Source organism: Poecilia reticulata, chromosome 1 (genome assembly GCF_904066995.2).
Source record: "Poecilia reticulata chromosome 1, P_reticulata-male-v2, whole genome shotgun sequence".
Classification (NCBI taxonomy): domain Eukaryota; kingdom Metazoa; phylum Chordata; class Actinopteri; order Cyprinodontiformes; family Poeciliidae; genus Poecilia; species Poecilia reticulata.
In genome coordinates this window covers 4,003,384-4,012,913 of record NC_088830.1, presented here as the reverse complement: position 1 = coordinate 4,012,913, position 9,530 = coordinate 4,003,384, and the positions used below count along the sequence as shown (strand labels likewise).

General features: G+C 37.8%; 1 long non-coding RNA gene across 1 annotated transcript; it reads right to left on the bottom strand.

Moving 5' to 3' along the window:
* Positions 1-252: 252 nt before the first annotated feature.
* Positions 253-681, bottom strand: LOC145551472 (uncharacterized). Its single transcript, XR_014087347.1, has 2 exons — positions 522-681; positions 253-422 (listed from the first exon to the last, which is right to left on the bottom strand). It is a non-coding gene; the product is annotated as an uncharacterized LOC145551472 (long non-coding RNA).
* Positions 682-9,530: the final 8,849 nt, after the last annotated feature.

Here is a 9,530-nt window from a genome sequence, read left to right as displayed (position 1 = left end):
CCAAAGCAGGGGATGGGCCAGCAGAAACTAGTTTTTGGTGAAGATCTTTCAACATTCCAGCAAATTGATCTAAACGCTGGTTGGTAATAGTTTGTTGATCGTATAACGAGTGCAGCATAGTGTCATGACGGACCAGTACAGCATGATCTTGTTGTGGGTCGGGAGTTGATTCTGCTGGGTCAAGTTGGCTGGATGATTCTGCCATGATGGGCTTTAACCTTCTGACCCACATGCAAATCAACAAGTCCGAAATAAAGGTAAGGAGTTTTATTTCCTTGCAATAACAGAAAAGTAGTTCTCCTTGATCCTTCCAGGAGCGATTGAGTGGTGCGGAGGGAGCAGCGGGCAGGCAGACTTGCAGGTGATCCACACGAGAGGAGACAGCAATGGAACAGATCCCGTAGGTGAATCCAGAAACTGATCTAGAAACGGAAACACAAGGACTTTAAACCACTGGAAAAATATCAAAGAGACAGATCAAAACAAGTACTATGGACTACAGGAGAGGGCTGAGAGACTACCGGTGCACGTTAATCATCCAGCACTGAGTGAAGGTTCTGCTGCTCCTTTATCCCCACCACTGATGGGGCTGATGAGGTCCACCTGTGTAGGCTGCCCAGGTTCCTCACCAAGATCTTCGCTGGAAAGATGCATCACTCACACACACACACACACGGGAACCCTGACACAATGTGCCTGGAAAACACATAATATCACCCATACAAACAAGACATTTTCACACAGTTTTAAATTCTGCGATGTACGTCTAGTACATTGGAGAGTTGGTATTTTGAGCCGAAAAAAAGATGGGCTGTCAACAGAAAGGTCAGTGGGAAGGTCATTTTATTCACCATCAGGGACCCAGGAGGGAGGCGAGTTGGGACTGCATGAACTGACAATCAGGTAGGATGGTAGTTAAGTGGCCTCTGCAGGCTGAGTACAGAACTCCGTAAGGCTGCGGGGGCTTTGATATGAGCAGCGAGAACAGAGTGTAGGAGGAGAGTGGCGAAGGACAATTAATTAAGGTAGAGTCGAGGCGCATTCTGGATGAGCTGCTTTTACTGGTGGGGAGTCTTCTGGGAGGATGTCAGAGGATGTCAGAGCACCATGGCAAAGGGATGATGAACTAAACAATGAGCCAAACAGTGGAGGTGGACGCTGTGCACAATTTGCATTAATTCTCTCTGTGTTGAGTATTTTTCCATTATTTGTTTTGAAAGTGTGAAGAATATGTAACAGGATACATTCTTCTAATAAGCTTTAAGGATCAAACTAAACATTTAGGTGGATCATTATGAAGAACCAAAACTGACATAATAAGAAATAAAATAATAAATATATAAATAAAGGAATAAATAAAAGCATAAATATTTTTTGATAAGAAATAAAAGCACAAATATATATTTAGTTTTTCCTTTTCTTTACACATGAGTTTCCATCAAATAATATATATATTTTCTTTTTCATTTCCCCTAATTGCGTTTTGTCAAGAAAAATAGATATTTTGCTTCTCCCTTTTCTGCTCGCTGTATTTCCACTGCTGTATTTCTGCTTGGTCTTTTTCCTTTTGCTGTATTTCTGCTGCATCAATATATTAATGAGGAGAGCTGTCCAGCTCCTCTACTATTGGCCAATAGAGCTTTGGAACCAACGTCACTGCGTGAGACGTTGTTGGGCGTTCAGCTCTCTCAATGCATTCTTTACTCCGGATACTTTCTCCCGGTGGTTTTAATGTGTTACCAACTGCAGTGACGTTAGTTGTGAGTTGGATATTCCAATGTCCGCCGAGAAAGCGGCGTTTAGCTTTAGGCTGATCCGATTTATGACGCTAACTTCAGCCAGCCGTTCTCCAGCCCCCTCCTCAGCGCCAACCCTTACCCTAACAGACCCTCTTTTAAAATGTCAAGTCATATTTAATATTCTAAATATTTTTAATGTTAAATAATCTAATGTTTTTTTCAATGGCTTACATATTGTGTGCCACATTGACTAGAAATCAGTGTGTAACATATCGCGATCGCCCGGTGGATCGTGGAAGGTTTTGAGTCGATCTCGGCAGTAAGTGATAAAACTGAACGCCGCCCAGAGGCTAAAACCAGCGTGTCCTCTTCTGACCCGCTTATCAAAATATTCATTTAGCCTACTTTTGTCGTAGTACTGAACGCCCAACAACGTCTCACGCAGTGACGTTGGTTCCAAAGCTCTATTGGCCAATAGTAGAGGAGCTGGACAGCTCTCCTCATTAATATATTGATGCAGCAGAAATACAGCAAACGGAAAAAGACCAAGCAGAAATACAGCAGTGGAAATACAGCGAGCAGAAAAGGGAGAAGCAAAAAAAGACAAAGCAAAATATCTATTTTTCTTAACAAAACGCATGTTTAGGGGAAATGAAAAAGAAAATATATACATTACTTGAAGGAAACTCATGTGTAAGGAAAAGGAAAAACTAAATATATATTTATGCTTTATTTCTTATCAAAATACATATTTATGCTTGTATTTATCCATTTATTTATTCTTTTATTTATATATTTATTATTTTATTTCTTATTATGTCGGTTTTGGTCCTCCATAGATCATATCTGGTTAGAACAATAAAGGAATTTTTTATGCCTATATGCTGGAGTCCAATCTATGTAAAACCTCAAGTGAAAATAAAGCATTCTTAAGATGGAATATTATTAACGCTCCCACACACTCGGGCGTACTGTGTGTATTCTGTGGATACTATAGTAAGTTTGATGAGCTAGTGGGGGGTCTAGCCCCGTTTAGCCCCCCGCCCCTACAGCTTTCAGTTCTGCATTTAAACAAAGTCAGGGTTTATTTTTCTATGAATGTGGATTTTAATGATAGGACATGGACAAGACAAAAAACAAATACTTACAAAAATCCCTCTGGTCAGAGCACTCAAGCTGCTTACCTGACAGTTTAGGTTCACCTTTAATCATATCAGAAAAATATGGTATTTGATGATAAAAGAGCAGATTCTAAGTTTTTTTCTTACCTTCCAAGAAAAACCAGCCTCCTTCCCTTGTAGATTTTACAAGGTAAATTGTAAAATCTACAGTATAATAAAGAATAAGATAATTATTTGTCTTTATTTTGATAACTGAATTTAGACAATCATGTAAAATTCTCTCTTTGCACATTTTTGTACTTCCAATTGGGTCTCCACTGCTTCTAGAAACAGTATCTGGCTATAAGTTTGGTGTGTTTTCCACACACCAAAAACACACCAATGTTTTTTGGTGTGTGGAAAATGAGTAATTTCAAATACTCCTGATTATTACATTACAATCGGCGGGCAGTGCCCTGTTACCCTCATGAAAGTAGAGCTTAAACATCAACACGTTTGGACAGCTGGTCTTACTGCTGTATGCTCTGTTTAATGGCTACCGGAAAAGCACGTATTTGCTACGTCATTGTTGGTTGTGAAAGACTTTCCACTTTTTCTGCTTTTCCGTCTGAATCAGACTCAAAGATGTATGGTTATACAATTGTGCGTCTATTGGCAGCCATTTTCACTTCTATAAAGTGCGAGTGTAAACACTGAGTTGGGGGGTGTGGCCAGCAGCAGCTTATTTGTATTTAAAGTGACAGAGGCCATAAAATAGCTCATTCTGAAAGAAGCTGAAAATGAAGCCTAGGCATAAATTCAGCCTGTGAGACTCTCTTCAACATTCCGGCATCATCAATTACCACGCCTCCACCTCTGCCAACCAGCACTTTATCACCGCTCTGCTCCAGAGCGGCGATCTGGGGCACCATGCAAGAGCTCCTTCAAAAGACCAAACAACCACGGAACCATCAGCTTCAGTCGTGCTTCGACCCACCTCCTCCCCGTTTCCACCCTCATCCTCCTGGACATCTTCCAGGCTCCCTCCAGGCTCCTTCCTCTCCAGGCTCTGCTCCACCACCAGTGTCCGGGCCCGGGGGAAGATTACCCTGAGCTTCGCCCGGAGCCGATCGTCCACGTTCACGGAGATTCTCAGCACGCACGTCTTCTGCCGGTGTCCGAGCGCCAAAGCTTTCGGGCCAATAAAACTGTCTAATTGCTGTATTTCTCTGTGTGAGTCTCTACAGATTGAAATAACTTTATCTGATAATATTTTGCAAAGATTGTAATTAACATGTAAAATACATAGACTTTTCCTAACTTGCTCAAATAGCATTTTAATCTAAAAAATTCACACGTTCAGTGCCTAGTGCTCTTATCTCCATACTAGCTCACACTAGATTAAAGGTGAAGGGTCACGGCAGACCTCCTGGCGAGCCTCTGAGGCCGGCTGTGTGCTGATCCTGGTTGTCTGGGTAACGATCTGTTGGCCAAATCATCCTGCAAACATCAACTGTAAATCTGCAGAAGACTGTAAACAGCTCCTAAGTGCGAACAGCATGAGGAAACAGTGTTGTTGTTGTTGTGCTGCTGGCTTGGGCCACTTCACTATCTGACTCTTAACAAGATCACAATCATTATCATCATGTTCAATAGTTCAGCAACAAGGCAATTCAAAGAGCTTTACAAGATAAAAACAAAACACAACGAACAAACAAGAAAATCTTATATTGAATAAGGCAAAATAAAAAGTAAACAAAAAGAAACAATCCAGACATTTTCCAGTTTTAGTCAAAGAAAACGCAAAACAAATGTATTTTTGTACTCTAGTCTTCAAATACTCTCGCTCAATACATACTTTTGGAGCAAGTTTACTCATTTAGTTAATTTGAAATGACTAAATGATCAATGATTCTGCAAATAATCTAGATTGTATTTAAATAGATGGTGACAGATGCCTGACTTTGGAACAGTTCTAAGATATAAAAAAAATAATTTCACAGGACTTTAACTGAATAACTTCCTTTATGCATTTGTTTTTGTAAGAATATATTTTTTACTTAACTCCAGCCACAGGTGAGAATAAGGGTTTGATAAATTACAAAGTTTTTTTATTAAAGTTCTCCCTACTACATCATGACATTTACGTAATGGTGCGTGTTTCTTTTTCTTTTTCATTTTTTGCCGTTACCGTTTACAAAGAAAAGTTTTTCTTTCCTAACAATACAAAAAAATGAGTAAATCAAACATTATTCAAGGCTGTTGATTGTGCTCCACACACTGTTGAAGGGAGGTATAATTAGGGTAAGTAAATGATAACACTTGCGTGGGAGGAATATGTGAGTAATGCTCAAACAGAACTTGAGAAAAAACGTCTTGTACATCTCGCTGATAGGCATCCATGTTTAGTGGTAAATAAAGCAGCTGTTAAGGATTCTTCTTAGACTCAGTTTTCATAGAAAAAAAGAAAACAAGTAGTTTATCATGATATAATTACTGCATTATGCATACTATGCCTTTACAAAAGAGAAACTAGGAAACAAGGATTATGTGTGAGCATCAACAAGTTGGTGAAATCACCCTGTTAGCTCGCTATTATTTAATCTTCTTTCTGTTTTGGTGTGATTTCTGTCTGGCTTTCTTAATTTTTGAGGAGTTTACATATCCAAAGTTTCCCAAAGCGAACTGAACTGAAACTGAGCCTTATTTTTATAGAAGCAGAATGGCAGGCTCCTCTCCTATGGAACCAGCTCCCAGTTTTAGTCCATGAGGCTGACACCCTGTCTACTTTAATATGTATTCATGTATACTTTAAAATTGATGGATTTTTGGATTATTTTATTATCTTTTGAGAGATAACTGTCTCATTTCCTTTCAAGACAAACCTATTGATACAAATGATTTTAAATTTAAACATGAGTAAATATGGGCTTACCTCTAACTTGATTCTAAGTAAATCATCAGCTGACACATTGTGAACAGGACCTTCCACCAAGCCTCTCAGTAGCTGTGTTTCCATTACAGATGAGAGCAAATCTTTGTCTGTATTCTGCTAATGTTGAAAAAGACACAACTTCACATTTGTGGTGTTTCCAGAAACACAAATAAAATGACAATCATGTAAACCAGTCATTAAAAAACATGCCTCACCATCATTCTCCAACTGCTTCCTGTCATCTTCTTCTTCATGGTTTGCACCAGTGGCAACTTCCTGTTGTTGGTCACGTGACTCGTGTGATGCAGAAAAAAATTGTTTTGTGCATTGCAGTTTTGCAAAATAACAAAATTCTGATACAGTTATAAAAACCCACCTTATCTTAGCACCAACATTTTTTAGCAAAAATTATTATTATTTTTTCTATTAAGCAAATTTGTTGCTGAGGTATAATTTTTCTTAATATGTAGGAGAGTGACACTCATGCTGATATCTTTACAACTACTACATGTTTAAAAGAAGTGTGTCAAGGAATGTGTGTGTTATTGCTTTATTTGTGAACAGTTACATGTTGATCAGGATGAGTGTTAGGATCTATGCCTGTGGCTGTTTCATACATCTGGTTGTGTTTGCTGCTGTACTGTTTTCTCATTTCAAGCATATTTTTTTATTTTTATTTTTATTTTGTTTTCTTTATTTAGCCAGGTAAGCCCTGTTGAGATCTAGATTTCATTTTCGACAGAGACACAGCAACCTGGCAACCATATGCCATGCTTTACTAGAAATCTAAGCAAGTAAATCATTAAACCACAACTTAATGTTTTCTGTCCCTTCCAGTGTTCATCCATCCAGACAAGCACAAAGAAACTAGCAGCAAAAACTTGAGTAACTCATGCGACTCAGTGATTTATCAGGTGACACGTTTGCATGGGATCATAGTTTTAGTAAAAAAAGAAAAGTAAAAAAATAAAACCGGCCCAATGTTCTTGTAATGCTTTAAAAGAGATTAAAACTGTTCTGGAAAAAGTTTAGCCTTATCTAATTATATGATTGATAAGGCATAGACGTGCATATGTGAATTAGAGCAACAATGTCGAGAATTTGATGACATGAAAAAAAGATGACGTGAGCAGGAATGGTTGGAGAAATAAACAGATTAACAAGACATTTAAAGAGGTAGTTCTTGTTTGAACAGAACATTTGACCTTTTAGTCAAATCAAAAAGTATTATACACAATAATTTCACATTTCTGGAGCAAAACATAATCCAGGATTTCAGTAAGCTCTGCTGTGCAGCTGGGGGTTGGTTTGGTTTATGAAATAAACAAATAAAAATATCATAGCCCACCTAAAGGATTTGGCTTTACAAATACTCACAGCCCTGTGAACAGGTGGCTGAAACTTCTGCAGTGACATGCAAGTCAGGATAAAAAGTTGGTTATTTTAGGATAATCTCTTTTTAAATGATCCTGCAAGAACAGTCTTTATCATGCATCATTATTCAACAAAAAATTCATATTAATTTTTCATGCATCTCTCCCAGAAGTATGGAAGGAGGATAGGAATTGCTAAGATTTTTTTTTTTTTTACTGTACTTCAGATGCACTGATCCACTTTTTTCACTTCCGATACTGATACAGATATCGGAGATTTAAAAATGGCTGCTACAGATCCAATACAGAAAAGCAGCTATGAGATGACTGGTCAAACATGTAAGAACAACTTTAATCTGTTCAGTCAGCTCTATTAGGAGTAGAACAGCCAATGGAAAATAAATAATAAAGAAATTGAAACTGACAAAAACAACAGGCTCACTATGTTGGTTAAACATGTAAAAATAAACTGCAACAAACCATCTAAAAGTTCAGAAAGTGCAATTAGGAATTCTATATGATGTAAACTCAATGATAAAAATTATGTTCTTCAGAGTGCAAAGTATAGAGTTAGACTGAATAGATCTCACCTTATGGATCAGGCACATTTTCATCGGTACCAGATCTAGACTTTTTTTTTTAAATATCAGCACCAATACAGATATTAATAGATCCGTGTGTCTCTACTTCAGTATCCACTAAGTGTTCATCCACAGAAATGAACAAACTTCTTATGTAATAAAAAGTATTTTTCTCTTAAATTTTTCTGAAAGTTACTTAATATATTTATATTGTAAACCACATATAAAAATCAACCAGCCCTTCAACTTCTAGTAAATTAATGCAACAGGTTTTGTTGCATAGAAAACACATTGTGGCCTCCTCTGGTCTTTACAGGGTATGAGTCTAAAAGTTATTCTGCTAAATTCTGCAATAATGAGAGATAAATAATATTTTAAGCATATTTTTTTTAAATTCCTTAATGTTAAATGTTTTGCACCATAAACAAGAAAGCTTATATTAAAACCAAAAAAGCAAAAGATTCCATTGACCATCTTGTCCTGCTTTGTTGTGTATTTTTCTTTGATTTGTAGACATGTTATGGGTGTTATTTATGGACACTACTTGTTCGGCTTTTGCAGCCTTTCAAGTTTGGGTTGTTGTCCTTTATGTAACGTAAAATATCAGGAATATTCTGACGGACTCTGTTGTATGCTCTATGACTTATGCACAATAGGAAGTGAGATTTGGTCTTCCATTGATTTCATTGTCCTAATTAGCTCCACTGCCCAGAGCTGCAGGGGGCTGAAGGTAATGGATGTCTTATCTGGTTGCTGGGCTGTTGCCACTTTGCCATGGTGTGATGCACCGCACTTCATGTCGCTTTGTTCATTATTGTTTTTCCATTCTGAAATATTGAAACAGTCGTTTCAGTAGCAATCATGTTCAGTCTCTATTATCCTGCTTCTCAACAATCAGGCCATAACAAATTCCACACATCCATCTTAAATGATAAACAGTTAAAATGCTCAGTGATTCCTCTTCATAAGAAGTTTGCTTCTTCTCTGTAAGCACACAGTAGTGACAGAATTATATGCTTGGCATCCTGATCTAAACTGGTTTGTAGTGGCAGAAACCACATTTAAAAAGTTTTAAACTTAGTTCAGCCTTTCATTTAGGAGAAATTCAAACTTAACACATGTTCTAAAAACATGGTCTATTTTAGGAAAGGTTTGTTTCGATTTACTGTGAGGCAGAAAAAAACTGTCTATTTATACAGTTTATTTAAATATCTGCTTCCCACTGCATGTTGTGTGGAGAGATTTGACTTGACTTTTAAATCATTTCAATGATAGGCCTTTATTTGTAGCAAGTTCATGTCTCCCCCCTCATTCTAATAATAGTGACAGCCACCGTGTGACATACTTACAGTGCATTGTTTTCGCTGACAGAAACTGTCAACTTAGTTCCTGCTGAAATACTAATTACGTCTGCAGGTCAACAATCCTGCAGCCTATCTGGATATTTCTGGTCATTTTTTTTGTCTCCGTCTCCCATTAGAGCTCCAGCAGCCAGTGTGTCTGACTGGTGACAGCTCGGTGTGTTGTTGGGATTAAATGAGGACACCCATGTTGGATGCTCAACATTACTGTACAGGGTTTGAAACCTTACCGCAGTCACTCTGCTGTGCTTTTCTCTCTCTCTCTCTCTCTCTCTCTCTCTCTCTCTCTCTCTCTCTCTGTCTATTGTACAATGTGACTGTGATGTCATTTGTTCTGTCAAACTGATGACTCATTTAAAATTTACAGCAGCTTTATACTCAGATTAAAGTTTATTATGTTTTTCTTTAGGAAAAAGTCTGTGTGCACAGAACTCTTTTAAG